Source organism: Phoca vitulina, unplaced genomic scaffold, assembly GCF_004348235.1.
Source record: "Phoca vitulina isolate PV1807 unplaced genomic scaffold, GSC_HSeal_1.0 scaffold83, whole genome shotgun sequence".
NCBI classification, from domain to species: domain Eukaryota; kingdom Metazoa; phylum Chordata; class Mammalia; order Carnivora; family Phocidae; genus Phoca; species Phoca vitulina.
The window spans coordinates 3,981,232-4,001,577 of record NW_022589786.1 but is presented as its reverse complement, the minus strand read 5'-3'; the positions used below and the strand labels follow the sequence as shown (position 1 = coordinate 4,001,577).

General features: G+C 52.4%; 1 protein-coding gene across 2 annotated transcripts in view; it reads left to right on the top strand.

Annotated features, from left to right (window-relative positions):
• The first annotated feature begins 6,715 nt into the window (after nucleotides 1-6,715).
• The window catches only part of TNIP1 (TNFAIP3 interacting protein 1), a 43,962-nt gene continuing 30,331 nt past the window's right edge, over nucleotides 6,716-20,346 (top strand). For both annotated transcript variants that reach the window (XM_032395274.1, XM_032395273.1), the window contains exon 1: nucleotides 6,716-6,893. The gene's annotated coding sequence lies outside the window, so the exon portion shown is untranslated. The remainder of the gene's footprint in view (nucleotides 6,894-20,346) is intronic.

Below are 20,346 nucleotides of genomic sequence, written 5' to 3'. Positions count from 1 at the left end.
CACGTGAAATATAGCGAGCTCTACTGAGGAACTAGTTATTCATTTATTTAACTTTAGCTAATTTATATTTAAATAGCCATGGGTGGCCTATGGCTACCGTACTGGACAGGGCAGCCCCAGGGTCTGTGACCTCTGAGTGGGCAGGAAGTGGGTCTGAGTTGTCCATTCCTGTATCCTCAGTGGTCTGTAATGTTGCTGTTAAGAACAAAGAAATTCCAGGGGCGCCAGGGTGGCTCAGTCGTTAAGCATCTGCCTTTGGCTCTGGTCATGATCCCAGGGTCCTGGGATCGAGTCGTGCTCCCTGCTCCGCGGGAAGCCTGCTTCTCCCTCTCCCACTCCCCCGCTGCTTGTGTTCCCTCTCTCACTGTTTCTCTCTCTGTCAAATAAATAAATAAAATCTTAAAAAAAAAAAAAAAAGAACAAACAAATTCCGGAACCTGCAATGATCAAGAAAGGCCAACTCATCCACAGCCAACCCATGGCCTCACCAAGCATCTTTTCGGTGGATAATGAGCTAAGATCTTATGTTTGTAAAGTACTCAATCCTTTAGAAAGGATGTCTGCGAATCATTCTATTTTAATCACCCTCACAGGAGGCAGGCCCAGAAGGACTCATTATCCCCATTTGACAGCAGGGGATTACTGAGGCTCCCTTGGGATGGGGAAGTGAGGCGCAGGAGAACCACCTGGTTAGTGTAGAGCTGGGCTGTTCCTTGGTGGGTAGGTCGCTAGGGCCCACTGGACATGGAAATGAGACCCAGCACAGAGGGAAGGAGTGGCCTTTTCCTTCCCTGTGGAGAGTCCACAGACACTAAATGGAAACAGATGGAATAGGGATGGGGGGAGGAGGATATGGGCTGGGCATCTGGCCATTTCCTGAAGGCCCTGGGTGCTGGAATCCCCCACCTCAGGCAAAGAAGGAATTAGCAGTCTTCGGGAGAAGTGGGGGGGGGCAGGGGGGGCCAGTGGGGTGTTGGGTGGGCAGACCGGGCTGCCCCTGTGCTAGTTCCTGGTCCAGCCGCAGAACCATCAGGCTTCCAGCGACTCCCCAGAACTCCCTCCCCTCCCAGAATGCTTGGCAAGTGATAGCCAGTCTGGGAAGTGACAGGTGGGGCACTGACAAAGAAGGGCCCTGTGCTCTGCCAGGGGGGCAGGATGGGGCCTCAGCTGGGCCTTGTGGGGCTGCCTGGCGGCTGGCTCCTCCAGCTCGGGGAATTCCCCTCCTGCCTAAAAGTCAGCCCAGCCCAGCCCTCCTTCCTGCAGAAGCACAGTGAGCCGAGGAGCCTTCACAGGGTGGCAGCCCCAGCTGTACCCACCCTCGTCTTCTCCTGCCCCAGGTAAGTGACCCAGCCCAGGGGCAGCGGGCCAGGACAGGGCTAGGGCTCACTGCACGGGGTGCCGGGGCTGCCAGACCACCCCCCAGCTCTGCGCCAAGAGCCACCTGGCCTCCTACTTTCCTGCCAGCTGGGGTCGGCTGCTCCCCTGGGCCAGCTCCCTCTTCCCCCACCCGGGGCTTGGCTCTGGGTCTCTCTACCTCCTTGCCTGGCCTCATTCTCCTCTTGCTTCTCTCCCTCCATTTCTTATTTCCTCTTCCTGCCCTCCTCTTCTTGCCCCCTCCTCAGCCACTGTGTTTCTTTCTCATCGCTGCTAGTTTTTCCCAAGGGAAGGAAAAAAGAAAAGTCTATTTTTGTCTTATCCTTCCCTGAAGGAAAGGGATTGGGTTCACAAGTGTGAGCGTGGATTTGTGTTGGTGTGAGAATGTGTGTCTGTCTATGTTTGTGAGCATGTGTCAGACCTGTTGAGGCATACGTGTGAGTGCAAGTTCACAAGCATGTCTATGTTTGCATTGTGTCTGGGTCATTACGTGAATGTGTGTGTGTCTCTGTGTGAATGTGAGCTTTGGAGGGTGGGTGTGTGCCTGTGTACTGGGCACGTTAGTGGTCTATATAGCGAGGTAGGAAGAGACCAGGTGGGAGCCTAGCCCTGCCTCCCTGGGGAACACGATGGAGGGCTGGGACCCTCCTCAGAGCTGGAGCAAAGGGATCTCTGGAGGGCTCTCCCACCTGCTTTCCTCCTAGGGCTGGCCAGGCCCTTCGGTGGTTGAACCTTCAACACAGGGTCTGAGGCACTGGGAGGGGGTGATTGCTGGCAGACAGTGGTGGTGGCCTCCTCTTTAATCACCAACAGTCCAGATTTTCCAGAGCTGGTCAGAGGCCCAGCCCAGGGAAGTCCCTGGCTAGGAGGGGCAAGGTGTAGAGACCAAGTCACTGTCACAGTGGCTTCTGGGCTAGAGAAGAATGGAGGGAGCGGGGGGGGGGGGGACCCTGGAAGGGGGAGTATGAGAAAGGACGTGGGGTGAGGCCGTAGGAGGATTGCTCTCTGGGCCCTGTCAGGGCTTCCCAGGATTGGGAAATGTCTGGTTCCCACGGGGCTGCCTCCCTCAGGGGCTGGGCTGGGCTGGGCTGACCTCTCCCCACTTCCAGGAGGATGACAAAAAGCAAGCTTGGATCCAAACTCAGATCTGGCTTGACACCGTGACCTGAAGACAGGGAGGCCAGAGGTAGAGGAGGTGCACTAGGGGAAGCCTGGGGCTCTTGGGAACTGTGGGAGGTGCCCGGCCACATATGCTCTGGGGCCGGGAATTTCCTCCCAGAGTCACTTGGCTCTTTCTTCTCCATCCACCAGTGGCATCCTAGAAACTCTATCGTAAATGGCAGGCCCAGGGCCACAGTGGAAACAGCTGGGAGGGAAAAGGAGGAAAACAGGAAAGACCTTGGAGAAAAAGTCAGGAGACATGCCTTCTAGGCCCGGTGCTTCTGAGAACACTTTGTGAGGTCTAGGGCAAGTTCCTCCGCAGCTCTGGGCCCTGGGCTTTGCTGCCTTTAACTCATGCCAGTCCCTGTGGCACCTCATTCTTTCTCTACCCTATGCACTGGACTCTGCCCTTCGTGTTCTTGGTGAAGAAAGAGGCAGAGAGCAATCACAGGTGTAAGGGCGGGCAGGCCAGTGACCTAAACCCAGATCTGTCTGACTCCAGAGCCCATACCCTAACCCTTGCATGACCCACATCCTCTTGGAGGAGGGGCAAATTGTGAGTATGATAGGGTTTGATTCACCTTCAGGTGCCTAATGAACGTGAAAACTTAGGGATCTCTCAGAGCCGTCTGTCCACCCCTTATGCGGTGATTTGGGAGGAAGATAGAGTTAAAAATGCTTCTGAGGCCAAGGGTGGGAAACAGGGACCATAGGTTCTGCTCACTTCTTTATTTCTTACCAAAAAAATATGATTACCTACCACAATTTCAGTCAACATCATGGGCTTGACATGCATTTCTCATTTAACTATCACTCAAATCTCTCTCTCGTGCACACACCCAATACCAAAAAGCAGCTAGAATCCACCATGGGTTTTATATTCCCCAGATTGCCTCCGGCTATAGAGCTGGGAGACTGGGTGGAAGGAAGGGACCCAGACCCGGGATCCCTCTCTTCCTAGTTCATTAGCCTCTCAGCTTGAGTTTCATTCCCCTGAAGCCAAGACCCCAACTCACAAATTCACCTACTAGAGTAAGGCTGAGCTGGCTGGCTTTTGAAGCTCGTCTTCCCAGCCGTGGGGTGTGTGGAAATAGCACTGCTCTGGGAGAAGGAGCCTTGGGTTCTAGCCATCAGTACTGATCACAAACTTGCTGTGAGACCTCTAGCAAGTCCCTACCCTTCTCGAGCCCTTGGTGGCTTTATCCTTGTGAGAGAAAGCCTGGGTCTGATCCTTTCTAAACGAGCCTTTAAGGACTGGCATTTTGAGCTCTGTCTTACTGGCTGGCAAGACTCCATCACCTAATGCTTAAGAGCGGAAAGAACTTAGGACTTGTTGCTGTGTAAGACCTTGGGCAAGTCATCTAACACCTCAAAGCCCCAGTTTCATCTGTGAAATGGGGATGACAGGGGTAATGACCTCAGGGTGGTTGGGAGATACCCTGTTATGTCAAACTGCAGACCCAGCACACGGCAAATACTCCGTAAATGTTACCTCTTAATGTTTTTAATACGTCACCGCCACTCCTTTTTAGGCATTTGATTTAAAGCTCAGTCGGTTATGGGTGAGTTTCTTGGTATGTTTTTTAATTCCCTCAAATGTGGACTTCGGTCTTACTTTGGAGCATCCTTATGGAGGGGATGCAGAGGGAGGGAGTGGTGGAAAGGAGACTGGGAAGTTGCATGCTTTAAAACAAAAACAAAATAAAACACAGGCCTTTGATTCTCCTCCCAGGTGGGGCTTTGTGCAGGTGCTTATTGTCACTCTGGAAGAGCAAGAAATTTCCAGCTGCCTGAGTCACTCAGCTCTTGGCTCGGACATCTCCTTCCAGACCTGGGGGTGGCAGGGGGTGCCAGGCTAGGGGCCCTATTTCCATCCTGCCAGGGGTCTCGGGGACCACTGAGGATGTGGATGGTGACATGGAACTTGGGGAGGGTGCATTCCTGGGTTTAACAGTGAAATTCTGTCCAGTGTCTGCAATCTGTGTCTATACACCACTATCGTTTCTCGAATGCCTACTCGGTGCCAAGCTTTCCTTGCATTAACTCATTTATCCTCATGATCACCTGAGGGGTAAGATACAATTTCCTCCATTTTTCAGAGAGGAATTGAGGCTTAGGGAGACCACCCAGGTAGCAAGTGGTTGAGTAGGGGTTAGAACCCAGTTAGTTAAATTCATAGCCTGTGTTCATAATGAGTGTTGAGTTTCTGTAGGAAAAATCATGACACTGGAAAGACAACATGGTGCTGTGGAAAGAGCACATATAACTGGAAAACCAAGGTCCTGGCTTCCAACAGGCATCACTCAATGGATGCGGCCCTGAACAAATCCTTTACTATACTGAGGCCTCAGTTTACTTATCTGTCAAATAGGGGATAGTGAACAATGGTCTCCATGGCTTCTAACATGGTGGGAAGTTCTGAATTCAAACTCTAAATTCAATTTAAGACTTAAAAGGAGGGAAGGGGTGGGTGTGGTCATGACTTTGAAGAGCATTTTCTCAAACATTGTGTTAAGAAAAATTATGTCAAAATAGGGAATCAGTCAAAAAAAAAAATGACCACATGACCTTTTTATGTCATACCAGAGTACTGTCCAGCAAGTCCACTTAGGGGTCATCAGGCACTTTAAGGGATGAAGCTATTTGCCTAACTCTCGAAGGTCAGACATTTTACAAAAACAGCTGAAATTGTTTGGAAGCAAAATGCAAATAGGTGGAGACTCTTCATTTTTTTAAAGTAAATTTCAGTGTTCGTGAGAAGACTTGGGTTGAGATTAGGAAGACAGCATTCCAGAAGGAGGCAAATTGGGAGCTGTAGACAAAGAGCAGGAAGAAAGCCGGTTTGGGGAAGCCTAATGGGTAGGGGTGATTCCTGTGAGCCGCTGGTGAACCAGCCCCAGACTCTAATCCTTCTGTACCCGCCCGTTGGTGACACTCAAAGGTGCTTTGCTTGGCCCTTGCATCCCCCTCTCCCCACCCTCTTTAAAATCAGAGTCTATGAGTACTTCTTTTCCTAGTTAAAATGAACAAAAATTAGTATTGTTTTGAGAATGTGGTAACACTTTTGAAGTAACTAAAGGCATCCCAGAATTTCAACACAGCTTTGAATTAATCGAAGTCACAAGGCCTGAGAGGAGAATCCTCCAATTAGGTTTCTACTTGGATAGGGGTGTGTGTGTGTCTGTTCACAGTCGCAGTTGATTGACAGATCTCTCTTCTGTAAAATGAGGGCCTGTATGAAATAGCTCGCCAAGTCATTTCTGAGGACCAGGGCCTGTCGATGACTAAGTTTTCATCAGTTCCCGGGAAATGAGTCTTTTGCAATTGGTTTTTCATAAAGCTATATTTACCCCCACTTACAGAGCTGTCCTTTATTCCCAGTTTAGGTCCTTCTTTGAAATTAAAACTCTCTTAAATAAAATGATGGGCTTAAAGAGAAACCAAAGAAAGTGTTCCCACCGTTAAACCAAGCCGCTCCTTAAGGGTCTGGGAAATCCCACAGCTGTTTGGACGATCTGTCCCACAAATACGCAGACAGGGTGGGAGGTGGACTCTAGATTTGCCCACCGGGGTTTGAATCTTGGTTCAGCCACTTACTGTCAACTAACCTCTCAGTGCCTGTTATGTTAATTTATTTACAGTAAACAAGGGTGGCCCTGCGAAAGAAATAAAGTAAAGCATGCAAAATGCTTACAATGTCTGGGGCAGTAAGTATGCAAAAAAAAAAAAAAAAAAAGGAAAGAAAAGTTCTTTAGGGGGTCCTTTCAGCTTGAATTTCTGGGAGCTCTGCGAAGTTGTTCGGGAGCGCCCTGGACCCAACTCTGGGGCCCTGAGCTCTAGCTCTGGCTCAGCTCCAGATGCTTACGTGCCTTTTGGCAAGTCCCCTCCCCGCTCTGGTCCACGAGCCCCTGGCAGCAAGGAAAGGATGGGGTGGTCTCTGCGGCTCGTCTCCGCTCTGAAATTCCGGCCTCATCCCGGACTCTGGGGCTTCCGGCGCGGGGAGTGCCACGAGGGGCTGGCCCGCGGGCAGGGGTACCCGCGCCGGCTCAGCCGCTCTCAGCCCCGGACCTCCCCCGGCGGCTGCTGTTTACCTCGCTCCGTCCCACCCCCGCGGCCGCGGGCCCGCCCCCAGGGCGTAGCGCGATTGGGCGAGCGGCCTGTCAATCGCCGGGGACTTTCCCAGGGGTAGGGCGGCCCTGCCCCTGACACTTCCTCGTCCCTGGCGCCGTCCTCCGCCCCGGCCCAGGAGCCCGCGGAGCGCAGGAGGGCCAGATACTGGCCGCGGCCGATAACCCGTCCTGGGACCCGGGGCTGGACGCAGAGAGGGGGACGGTGTGCTCCAGGGCCCCCAACCTGAGGTAAGCCGGCCGGCCGGAGCGGGGCTGGGGCGGAAGGGAGTCCGCGACCCGGCCGTTCACAGCCTCGGCAGGGACCGGGCTGCGGAGGAAGGGGCTGGTCGGGCCCGGCCCGGTGGCCTGGACTTTTCGGCTCCTGGGCCCCGGCGCGCGAGGTCCCGGCGGCGGGGGTCCGGCGGCGGCGAATCCCTGCCCGGCGCGGAGGGCGGTGGGCGCGCCTGCGCACTGCGTGGGCGAGCGCGTCTGGGAACGGCGTGCAGGCGGTGTGCAGGGCGTGCGGACCAGCCGGGTGGGGGAAGTGGGCCGGCGCGGGTCTGGGTTAGTGTGCGAGACCAGCTTGGAAGCAGTGTGCGCACGGAATGAAGAAGAAAATAATAATTTATTGGGTGCTTTCCAAGTGCTGATCTAAACCCTTTTCGTGTATTAAACTCTTGTAATTGTCACATCTTTCTTTAAAATGAATATTGTTATTATCATCCCCATTTTACAGTTTAGGAAACCGAGGCACCTGGAGATTGGGGTCACACAGCTAGGGAGTTGCAAAGTCAGGATTCAAAGCCTGGCATTTGGCTCCAGCGTTCCTGCTGTCCAGTTTCTTTTGAACATACTTGGCACACTGTTGGAGGCAACATTTGTGTGCATGTGCGGTGCAGGGTAGCTGTAGTGAGTTCCTGGGAGTGATTTTAGGTGTGCAGTTTTTAGGTATGGGTGAGTTTTCCACTGTAGAACATTTGTGTATGTGTGTGTTTGTGTGTGTGTGTGTGTGTGATGGTACATATGGAAGTGATTACATTGTACATTCATTAATTGTATGTATGGAGGTGGGCGTGAATTTTGTGGGACCGGGTGAGAGATTGTGTTTTGGTTGGGGTGGTTTGTGGATGATGCGGAAGAATCAGCAACGTCCATCCCCACCTTCTTGCAGAATGACAGTACAGAGAAATCTGTGGATTCCTAATGCATCATTTTAATTGCACAGTATCATGAAAATAGAATTTAATCAGCATGTATTTTCCAAACAGCAGGGTATGGTAGAGGGGAATTCAGCATCGGATGAGAGGTCAGGAAACATGAATCTCAATTTTTTTCTTTATTCCTGATCATGGATATTGCATTAGGAGGCGGCATATTTATTAGTACAAAGGCATAGGAGTCTTGTGATGTTGTATTAATATCCTTACAGAAGACAGAACCGAGGTAGTGAAAAACCAAGAGCGGTAATGATGACAGCGTACATTTATGAACACTTACCTCTGCCAGGCACAGTGCTTTATATTCAGTGTCTCATTTAATCTTTTCAACAACCCTGGGAGAGAGTCACTAATAGTAGCCTCAATTTTCAAATGGGGAAATTGAGGCCCACAAAGGTTAAGACTTGGCCAAGACCAATAAGCCTTGAATAGTATCACTCTGTTCCTTTTCCACTGACCAAGCTTTCTGTCCTCTCTGTGTCCTGGGAAAATAGTGTAATCAGGAACTGGCCCTTCGTGGAAGCACTTGATCATGGCCCCCTGGGGGCTGCAGTTGTGAGTGTCTTATATTCTACATACTTCTGTGATCCTGTTTTCCCCCACCAATGGGTGTCCTGGGGGTATGGTGAGGTTCTCATGCTGAGGGGTGGTACCCGCCCCTATGCCCACACCAGGTCTTTGGGGGCCCCAGGAAGCCGTGGGGTCTGACTCATACCCTTACCCCTAATGCTGCCTGTGAGTTGGGGCCCAGATGTCCTGGGGTGGGTCAGGCCCACCTGGTTTGAGCACCTCACAATTGTAGGTGGTCGTCTGTCTGTCTGTCTCTCTGAGTACTCCTGGGTACGGCAGCTGCTTGCCCTGCTATTTAGCCAGGACAGCCTGCTTTTTTTTTCCCTCCAACGTGCCAAGCTTGTTCTTGACTTGAGGCCTTTGTATGTGCTGTTCCTTCTGCCTGGAACGCCTTTCTCATTTCTTTACATGGCTGGTTCTTCCTTATCTGTCAAGTCTCAGCGCAAATATCATCTCCTTAGAGGGGCCTTGCCTGACCTTTCTATGCAAAGTGGCCCCTTTTTTCACTTTCTGTCATATTACTATTGTGTTTTTGTACGCTCATCATGCTCTGAAATAATCTTGTTTATTTGCGAATGAGAAAGTATATGTATGGAACTTAGTGTCTAGAATATAATAACGTTTAGAGTTTCCTTGTTTGTTGCCTTTCTCTTTTCCTGGAGCAGAAGGGGGAGAGCAGGAACCACTTTAGTGCATGTGCATCTCTGATCCTGGATCACAGTGTCTGGGGGTAAGGCTCTGCTGGGTTTGTTCAGTGGATGAGTAGAGTAGAAGAAACAAGAATAATGGTGCATTTCACAGATGCGGGAACTGAGGCCAGGAGATGGGAAGGCGCTTGTCCCAGAAGGGTAGTGGCAACGTCAGGATGAGAACCAGAACTTGCTCCCCGAGGGGATTTTTTTTTCTTTCTTATAGTCAGCAAATTTTCCCCGACTGGCCTCATGCCCAGGCTTCTAGAGGAGCATGATGCTCAGGTGCATAAGGAACGAGCCTGGCCCTCCAGAAACTTGTAGTGGAATGGGGAGAAATGTGCTCTGAGTGTGGTCTGGAAGGCATTGCATGCCAGCAGGTGCCCAGCATAAGTCTCACTGGAGTGCAGGGCAATTCGGGGGCACCAGGGGGCCAGGGGGCTTCTCGGGGGAGGTAGCTTCAAGGCCAGGCTCTAGTAAGATGATGAGTGCAGAGTGGGGCCTGAGTGCCTTCTGGAACGTAGTAGACTGGGTAGAGGGTTTGGGGTAAGGCTCTGTTGGGTTGGGGGAGCTGGCCAGCCGGACCAGGAAAAACCCTAAGGTCTTGGCTACCGGGCAGAGAAGTTGTGGTTTCTCCCTGTGGCAGTATCGGGAAGTGATTAGAGTGGTTGGTTGGCAAACGTAAGCGTGCACGTGAAGCACCTGGGCGGCTTGTTAAACACATATCGGACCGTGTCCCCAGAGGGGCTAATCCAGAGGGCGGTGGCCGTGCTGCTGCGTGGCTGTGGTGCACTGTGGGAACCCCTGGTGGAGAGCGTGTGCTTCAGAGTTTGGCACACCTGAGTGGGTGCGGCCCCTGCTCCCTGGTCTGTAAGGTCGTCCCATGTCAGTGCTGTCTTCTCTGGTGCTGCGAATGAATGGGACAGCACAGGGCTGATCAGTGCTAGCTGCTGATCTTGGGAGTGAGGATAATCGTGAGCATGCTGATGGGATTTCAGTAGGAGATGGTGGGGATGGTCCGATTTTTCATGCTTTGGGATAACTCGCCTTTAACCCCTCTGCCACCTATGGACCATGCTGTGTCCTCTCTGGATGGGTTGTCCTTTGCTCTGGGTCCGATGTCTTTCCATCCCTGTTTGGAAATGTGGACACTTACATGCGGGAGGGGCGCAGAGGACATCTGGCCCCCGTCCCCTCAACAGCACCCAGCCCCTCCGCAGGTGATCATCCAGTCTCGGCTTGACCCCCACCCCCAGAGTCAGGGAGTGCTGTACCTTATAGGCAGCCTCCTCCCATGTCATGGCTGGTTAGCTTTCAGTGAGCCCCCCTAGGTGCAGCTTCTTCCAATCTCACCTCCCTTTTCCCTCCTTGCCCACCTGACCACTTGGAGGGAGGAAGGGCACGGTGCCGTGCGGTAAGAGAGTGCACGGCTGGCACCCGAAGGCCTAGGTTTGCCTCCCCTCTGCGTCACTGCCATCCTGTGCAGCCTCCGGCAGGTCTTCTTCCTTCGCTGGCTTTGGTGTCCCAGCTGCAGCGTGGAGATTGCACTGGCTGACGTCTTAGAATGTTCTCTTTCAGCTCTTAAAAACTCGGTGGCCCAGTGACCGGGCTGCCCTCTCTCTGGCTCCATCCATTCCTGAGCTCTTCCCGGGGGGCCAGGCCTCTCTGGGCGCCCCCTCCCTCCCCACTTCTCCTTGCTGCTGCCCCCCTGCCGGCCCGCACTACCTACTCCTCTTTGCCCTGTCCCTGTTGGAAGGGAAGGTGTCCGGGGCCCTCTGGAGAGTTGCCAAAAGGAAGGCTCAGGGAGGCAGGGGGAAGCTCGCTTTGTTCCACGGAGAGAGCTCCCCAGCCTCCAGAGACAGACCTTGGCAGTCACCTCAGCCTGTTAGTTGCAGGAAGTTTTTGATGTTTTTCCCCCCCGTGACTGGCCCAGGACAGTCACTCTTCCAAAAGGAACAGATGACTGGCCTGAGGAGCAGCTAGCTGGCTCTTTGTCTCCAGGCAAGGCTGAGCTCTTCTCTCCCCAGGGACCTCACCCTGAAGCTGTTCCCTGTGCCCTTGAACACCTACGGGGTGGACAAACCAGGTGGCCCAGCAGATGTATGTGTGTGTGGGGGGTGGGGGCGCCGTGGGAGTTGTGTCACCAAGGAGTCATACTCAGAGGCCAGAGCTGGTATTTTTAGGGCGGGCATGGGGGTGGCCCATGAGTCAGGGGCCTTTGGTTTGGTCTCCACCCACACTGGAGAGTGCTCGCTCCGCTTTCCACCGTCTGGCAGGCCATCATCCTGGCCTTCTCGTGGCCAGCTTCAGCAGTGCTCTGGGGAACCCTGGTGCCTCCACATCCCCACTTCTGCCCCTGCCAGTGCTCTCCCCTCCCCAGGCCCAACCCCGGGGAAGAACAGGAGCCAAAGGAGAGCAACACTAACTTTTGGAAAACACGAAGGAATCTTTCAGACGTAGAGGGTAACATGCACGCACCGGGCACCCACCCATCTGGCTTTGGAAATGACACATTTTTGTACACCTGAAATTTCTCCTTGATCATCCCCTTTCCCTCCCATCTGGAAGTAGCAAGTGTTCTGAATTTAAAGTTTATTCTCTTATATTTCTCTATACTTGTATTATAAGCGTAGGGCTCCTTACACAATACGTAGTACAGTTTTGTATGTTTAAGAATGCTGTTTAAGTGCCATCATACTGTCCGTATTGTGCAACTTCCTTGTTTTGCATAATATTATATTTGTGAGATTCAGTGATGTTCATATCTCTAGCTGTAGTTCATTCATTTTCACGGCTGCATCGTATTCCCTGGTATGAACTTGCCCCAGTGTATCTATTTGTTTTCGTCTTCATCAGGGAGTTTCTAGCCTTTGCTGCTAGAACAAGATATCTTTGGCTTTTATCTGAGTGGTCTTACCCCTGTCCAGTTGTCCCCTTGCTAGCCATTATGGCTTCTGTTGGGGTGGCACTTCTAGGTCTATAGAGAGCTCTGTGGTTCCTAATTGGTCCTCCCAGCATTTCCATAGGGAGGAACAAGGGAAGTGAGGCCAGCTCAGGGTCACATGGCAAGGAGCAGAGCCAGGATTTGAACCCAATGAGCCCTCCTTCCACCATATTTAGAGATGGGGAATTCTTAAAAGTTGTCCTCTTCCCCCGTAGAGGGGGGAGTTACAGGGTTGGAGAAACCCTTCATTGGGTAAACCAGCTTTGGGCACACTGGGGACGGGGAGACAGAAGGACAGCCAAGTCCTTCATCCCTTTTGTCTAAGAGTGGACCTAGTGCCCTTTGTCCCCCTAGCTGATAGTCGAGGCAGTCCTTGTGGGCTAAGTGAGGTCCCAGCTGCTGGGAGGAAAGCCGGCTTCTAGGTGTGGACTTTGTGTACCTGTGGATCCCAGAAGCTGAGAGGAGGCATGCATGGAATAGAAGGAAGGTGGGCTGGGGTTGCCGGGCTGTCTTCCCAGGGAGCTTTTGGCGACGGGGAGTACCGGGTGGGACCAGTGATGTGATGATCAGGTGTGGGTTCTGCTTCGTCCCTTGGGAATTGTGTGGCCTTGAGCCAAGCCCTGCACCTGTCTGGGCTCGGCTTCCTCTCCAGCAAAGCAGGTGTACCTGGTGTGAGGACCCACAGGCAGTGGGCGGGGAGCTTTGTACTTGTTCCCGGTTGAGGGTGGTTATCCAAAGTCGCTGCTTCTCTTCCCATCTTTGTCACCTCAAGGCCAGCCCTGGCCTTCCTGAAGCCAGATCCAGGTACCAGGTTGAAACTCTCCTCTGCAGTTGCCAACTCTCCACCCACTGGCTTTTCTGACTAGAAAACTTGTTTCTAGACTTTTCCTCCTTACTGATGATCAGATCCCTCCAGCCTTGTGTGTCCGTATGAGGCAGGTACATAATGAGCTCTCACCCTTCCCCGTAGCCCTCCAGCCTCATTTGGTGCTAGAACAAGGGGCCTTCCCTATTATTCTGACCTTGTCAAGACACTTACATTTTTAAAACTTAATTTAAAATATCCCTTTTAAAAAAAGCTACAAAATAACATTCTCATTGAAGGAAAAACCCCCCAAACTCAAGCAATACAAAAGATATAAAGTAAAAAGTGAAAGCTGTCTTCTCTCTCCTTCTTCTCCCCTGCCCCTGTTCCCACTATATTTTTAAATTAATTTTTTTCAATAGAACAGGACTAGATTTCCCTTGTAAAGAGTTTAAATTTTGTAGGTAAAATGAATGTTTCTTTTGTTTCCAGTCCCTATCCCAGGTCCTCCTCTAGAGCTATCTACCAGTAGCAGTTTGGTGTGTATCTTTCCAAACTTTTTCCTATACACATTTAAGATTTTATATACGTATATGTATATATACATATATATGTACATACATACATATAGACATGTATGTAGTTGTATGTTTAGAGAAAAAAGTATCCTGGGGTGTGTGGCTGGCTCAGTTGGAAGAGCATACGACTCTTGGTCTCCAGGTCATAAGTTGGAGCTCCACATTGGATGTAGAGATTACTAAAAAAATTAATAAACTTAAAAAAATAGTGTTCTATTATACTTTGCTTTTTATTCTTTTTTTTTTTTTTTAAGATTTTATTTATTTATTTGTCAGAGAGAGAGACAGAGCACAAGCAGGGGGAGCGGCAGGCAGAGGGAGAAGCAGGCTCCCAGCTGAGCAAGGAGCCCGATGTAGGACTCGATCCTAGAACCCTGGGATCATGACCTGAGCTGAAGACAGCTGCTTAACCAACTGAGCCACCCAGGCGCCCCTTGCTTTTTATTCTTACTGATGTTTTATGGACATCTCCTTGCAAAGCAGTGTGCCCCATTCTTTTTGATGGCTGCATAGTATTCCAGTGAGTGTCCGCACCGTGGTTTATTAAACCAGTGCCTCCCTGGTGGACATATAGGACATTTTTGCTGTTATAAAGCTGTGGCAATGCAGATCTTTGTTCAGCCCCTGTGGGCAGTGACGAAGAGATTTCTAGAATCTTAGGTAGAGGATTACTGATTCAGGCAGTATCCTCTGGCCCTGTAGATAACTAAAACCTCAAAGCATACTTTTCTGTAAGAGAACTTTGTTCTCAGCTAATCAGGTGTGCAAGCAGGTGTTGACATCATTGAGAAAGGACATTCTTTGCTGTGGGTGGCCCAGCTATAACAAAAACAAGTGTATACAAGGCTACATCAAAAGAAACATAATACCTAAAAAGGTGGAAGTGAAAGTTCCTCTGTTTGGTCAGGTAAACCACACCTGGAGTGTTGTGTCCAGTTTCAGGACCCACTACAGATAGGGTAGGGGTAGAGGGTTGAGTGGGGTGGATAGGGAGGGGTCTGCAAGCCAGTCCTTCAAGGAACAGCACAGGGAACAGGGTCTGATTAGCTTTTTTTTTTTTTTTTTTAAGATTTTATTTATTTGCGAGAGAGAGAATGAGAGACAGAGAGCATGAGAGGGAAGAGGGTCAGAGGGAGAAGCAGACTTCCTGCCGAGCAGGGAGCCCGATGTGGGACTCGATCCCGGGACTCCAGGATCATGACCTGAGCCGAAGGCAGTCGCTTAACCAACTGAGCCACCCAGGCGCCCCAGGGTCTGATTAGCTTTAAGAGAATGCTGCAGGTTCCACGTGTCTTCAGGGCTGAACTGATTCCAGACTCCTGATTGCAGAACCCCAGAGGGCAGAGTGAGGGCTGGTGGAAGGAGAGCTGGGAGTTGTCTGACTATAGCCAGTGTTGGCTCCCCAGGGGAAGGCCCTTAGGGAGGAAGTTGGGTCACCAAAGATGGTTATCCGGAGTCCCTTGGCTCCCCTGGGGACTGGAGAAGCACAGGGCTGCATTTCCCCTGAGCTTCCTTGCAGCCTGAGATTCTAAGCCCCGGTGACTGCAGGTGATCAGGGGCAGACTGGGACCCGACTATACACAAAGTTAGAGATATGTAGAGGCAGGGGCTGCGAACTTGGGAGTCTGCTCCAGATAGCCAGGTGGCAGGACTGGTTTCCTCCCACTGAGCTTCAGCCTGTTGTCTCTCAGGCCGTGCAGGGAGCAGGGGGTGGGGGGGGGGGGGGGAGCAGTGCTGGAGCCTGGCACGTTGAGGCCAAATTATTTGTTCTGCCGCTCGCCAGCTGTGTGTTCTTAGGCAAGTGACTTCACCTCTCTGAGTCCGCTTCCTTATCTGAAAAATAGAGATACCACTGTCTAGCTGGGAGGAGGTTTCCTTGCTGGAAAACAGGGATAATTTTCCTCTCTATGCAGTGAGAAGAAAATGAGGCCATGTGCCTCATGATGCAGCCCAGCGCCGGGCCTCTGGTGGCCCTTAACTGCCGGCCTCTCTCCCAGCCCTCAGCAGAGGCTCCTTGTCCTTCTTTCCCAGTGGTTCCAGCTGGCTCATGGCTCTGGTCCACCCCCTTGGCCCCAGGCTGTGGTATGGAGCCTGGGTGTTGGAGGTCGAGTGGAGGCAGCGCAGGGGAGGGAAGGAAGGAGGACACAGAGAAGATGCATGCTGTGCATGAGGGACACAGTCCTCAAGTGGGGCTGGAGCCAGGGTGCATGCTAGGGAGTGGGGGGAGCACCCAGCGAAGGGCTGCAGACATCATCTGTGGGTTTCCGACTGCCCTTGGGGGAGGTGAAGGCACCCGGATAGCACTTGTAGGAGGCCTCTTGGTTCAGGGAAATCCACCTGGGCATTAGGAGGGATTGGAGCTGAGGAGAGCAGCCTTCTCAAGGTCAGAAGGTTATAGAAAGGGGTGATAATAAATTGCAGGTTCCAGAATGTCAGAACTAGAAGGGGCCGTAAAGGTTGTCTAGTCGATCCTTTATGTTATTGCTAGTGTTGCAAATACAAACCCCTCCTTTTGGGAAACTGAGGCCCAGTGAGGGGCAGATGTTTGCTCTGGCGGTCCTTGCCTAGATCCCACAGCTTCTGGGCCCAGTTCCTTGTATTACATGATGTACCTGCAGCCTCTTTATTACTGAATTGTTGTAAAGACCGAGTAAGCCCTGGGCTCGTGGCAAGGATGCCAAGGTGGGCTCTTTGATGGATGACCCTGGGTCCATAGTTCCCCTGATGGTGAATGGGGCTGGGGTGGGGGGGAGGGCAGAGATCATCATGAAGTAAGAATATGGAGAGGTTTTTGCTTTAGTTTGCAAGGTGCTTTCATGACTTCCTGTCATCCCTGGGGGATATTGCAGGATATTCCCACCTACAGTTGAGGAAAAGGAGGCTCAGACGCTCCCCTGTCTTTCAAGAGTGTGGTTTCTCGGTCCATCGGCTTTTGGGAGCCGCATCTTCACTGGCTGTGGTTGGACCAGTGTCCCTGCTTAATGGCTTTTTGCAGTTACCAGAAATTCAGTGGGGGTCACTACCTAGCTTACTGAGCCAGCAGAGGAACCTAAAAACTCCGTTAAAAGGGGGAGTAGATGGGAGTGGGGGAGACTTGGCCCTAAATCAGTGGGGCAGAGTTGTGGGGCTGCCCCAACCTTTTACTGAGAACCCATTGCGTGCTAGGCATTTAACTAGGTGCTATACACAAATCATTATTACTTTGGAAATTTTATTATTATAAAATGAATGTGTTTTTTGTTGAGTAAATCAAGTAATCAGGAAGTACGAAGTAGAAAGTGAGAACTCTCTTCCCACCGTACACATATCGTTGCATTTAATTTCATTAATCTGACAGCAGGTAGGTTCTCTCCTTACCCCTGTGTTTTTTTTTATATAAGATTTTTTATTTATTTATTTGACAGAGAGAGAGACAATGAGAGAGGGAACACAAGCAGGGGGAGTGGGAGAGGGAGAAGCAGGCTTCCTGCCAAGCAGGGAGCCCGATGCGGGGCTCGATCCCAGGACTCTGGGATCATGACCTGAGCCGAAGGCAGATGCTTAACGACTGAGCCACCCAGGCTCCCTCCTTATCCCTGTTTTGCAGCAGACGCAGTGGAGGCTCAGAAAAGGCATGCAGCCTCCAGCAGTGGACAGGGGCAGACAGGGCTGGGATGAGGGAGGGGCAGACACTGGTGAGGCCCCCAGGTGCAGCCCAGGAGCAGGGCTCCTGCCCCCCAGAACCCCTTTCAGTGTCGTGCTGCGTGCCTCACCGGCTTCACCCCACACCCGCATCACGTCGGGACCCTTTCTTCCAGACTCCATGGCTGTACCATCCTGAGTATGTCAGATCCCCTCTCTTTCCTTGCCTTGCTGCTGGCTCCCGAGGCTTGGGTCTCTGTGGATCCTTAGGCCAACTCGACACCATCACCTGGTTTCTCTAGTCCAGGTTCCTCCCTTTGCACACGAGGGAACTGACGTGCAGAGAGTGCACAGGCTTGCCCATGGCCATGAAAGGCAGCAGAGTAGATCTAGCACCTTCTGACTCTCTGTCCTAGAGACCACTTCCCTTCAGCCCTCTGTTGGCCTCTCCCACTGGCATCCCGGGCAGCCCCTGCCTCTGCCTGGGGAGGTGGCCGTTGGCGACCTCCTGGGACCTCTTGGGACCTCCTGGCTCCCGGTACCAGAGATCGGCTTGGACTTTTCCCTCTGGGGCGGGGAGAACTTCATTTACCCCCAGCGTGCGGCCAGTGCCCGGCGGCCTTAGTTTGAGCTTATTAACGTTCCCAAGTGGGCCTCAGTTTCCTCATCTGTCAAACGGACACCAGCCCTGCCTTCTTCCCAAGACTGTTATGACAATCAGATGGGAAAACAAAGCTTGGGAAGATACTAGGTATTTTGCAGATGTTACAGGCCTTGCAAACTCATCTCCTTTGGAGGGCCTGGGAGCCCCACTCCCGGCACCAGCACGTGGCTGATCACAAGACAGTCTCTGCTGGGCCAAAGCTCTTCAGTGCAGGAGCTGAAACGGAGTGCGAGGGCAGTGGGCAGACTAGAGAGAGAGCAAGGACCTTCTAGTCCCAGCTCCATCCTGACTTGTTGGGTGACCTTGGTCTTCATGTTCTGGGCCCTGACTCATTGCCCTTACACCGTGAGGGAGAGTCAGGTGAGCTGATGCCCTGGATGCCTGGGCACTGACCTCCGGTACTGCCCCGTGTAGGGGCTGGGATCCACACCTCCTCCCCCCTCCACACACACTGTGCCGTCTGTGACGAGCAGAGGCCAGCCGTCCACCCAGGAGGCAGGGGAGCGACGCAGCCCCTCCCTCAGAGGGCCTCTGGATGCCTGCTAATGGTCATCCTGTTGCTCTTGGAGATTCCCTTCCAGCTCTGTCATCCTGGGAATGATTCCCCTTTTCAGGAAACATTCTAGAAACTACACTGACAGGAGGAGAGTTCCTGTCTGCCCAGAAGTCATCCTGGAACTGTCCCTGACCATCTGGGCATGAGGTCAGCAGGACGTGGAAATTCCCCGTTTCTCTATTTGTGTTTCTTCCCTCCGGAAGCCCAGGCCCTCCCTGGGGTGGCTCCCCCTGAGCTCCAGAGAGGGTTTTCTCACATCAGGCTGCTTTGTGTGGGTTCTGTTGGCCTACTGCCTGCTATCCTGTTCCCGTGCCCTGCCCCCCCAGCTCCGCCTGCAAGGCCGGAATCCGGGGGAGTAGCCCTGCTTGCTCCTTCCTTGGCTTCCCTGACCCCCCTTCCATGTCAGCTCCCCAATGCTGAAGGAGAACCTGAGCATCACACAATTTGGAGGACATGGAGATGGGGTTTCGATTCCTGTAGCCCACATCCTGCTCTGTCGCTTGGCCGTATGTCTGGGCATCTCTGAGGGAGCACGGTTGTGCTAGCCCTGGTTCCAGAAGTATATGGCTGTCCAGAGTACCACTGGTCGGTGGGTCACAGCCGGGCTCTCGGGATGCTTTCACATGGCCTCTTGTGACAGAGCCAGGTCACAGGCTCCTTTGGTCCTTCAGTCTGTCTGATTAGAGGCTTACTGAAGCTCTGTTCTGGGCCACTCGGAACATACACTGGCGGACAAGGTGGACCTGGCCCTGCTCTCAGGGAGCTCCTGGTCTACTGGGCAAGCCAGATGTGGAGTGAAAAACATACCCACATCATCACGTAATGTCAGCTGTGAGTTCTGTTCAGGGCGAGTGTAGAGGGGTGAGCAGGATCCAGGACACATGGGACTGCTTATCACCAAAAGTGGCTACAAGCCTCTTCCAGCCCTCTGTCTCCCCATTTGGGAACTCCGTTCAGTTCTCAGTCATGGCTCACCTTCCAAGCACCAGACCTGTGCTGGTGGCAGATGAGCAGAGCACGCTCCCCCCTCCAGGACCTTCTCTGTCAAATGCGCAGGTGCTTACACCAGTCACTTGCACTGCATCCTGGGCAGTAAGGGTTTTGCTGGAGAGGCACCTGAGGAGGAGTGGGGAGCACAGAGGAAGGACTCCCCGCCCCCCATGTCTACCAACATTCTGAGCACCTTACTATATGCCAGTCAATGTGCTAAGTGCCTTATCCCGTCTCATACTTCAGTGAACACTTGGGTGCTTGAACTGCTCTGCTGTGTAACTTTGACCTTCTCAAGTTGAAAACAAGCCCCCCCTACGCTAAGTGATGACTTTTGTGTTGGGCGTGTGGGCAGCTGTCCTTTGCTTCTGTGGAGCCCAGCCGGGCGTGGGTGCCTCTCAAAGTGTGTATTCATCTTCTGCTTCTCAGTCTTTGGGGGAGGGGTCCCGCTCACGAGAACTCTGTTTTTCTTTCTGGCCCACGTCATTCCGCGCTAATATGGACCCTCGGGGCGAAATCCTTGTTACTTCCTGCGCCGCAAGGTAAGGGAAACAGCCCAGAGGGTACCTGATGGCTGGGCAGGTATTACCCCCCAGGCTGGAACTCGCTGGGGCCTGAGTCTTGTTGGGGATGTGGAGCCAGTGTAGCGAGGGGGGGCGAGGGGTGGTGGTGGTTAATTTAACTCGCTTTCTGAGGCAGAACCAGATTTGCATCTTGACTCTCTAGTGCCGGCCACGTAATCCTGGCTGCATTACGTCACCTCACGGAGCCTCCCTCACGCAGCGAGGATAAGGCCTGTATGTTAGGGTTGTTGAATGGCTTAACGGAGATAATGCCCCCGAAACGGTGAGTGTGGTGCCTGGCAAGGGGGCCTGTCATGATTAGTCCCGGTTAATGAATGGGGCTGACATTATTAGTCCTTGTTCACTCTTTTCTTTTCTTTCAGTGAGCCCTGTGTGGGTGCTCAGAGGGGCTTTGCGGATTCCTGACTGAAACAGTCTTTGCCCTAGGGGTGGTGACCTTGGGAGGGAGGTTTTGGGGCCCCAAGTCCTTCTGAGGCCCCCAGTG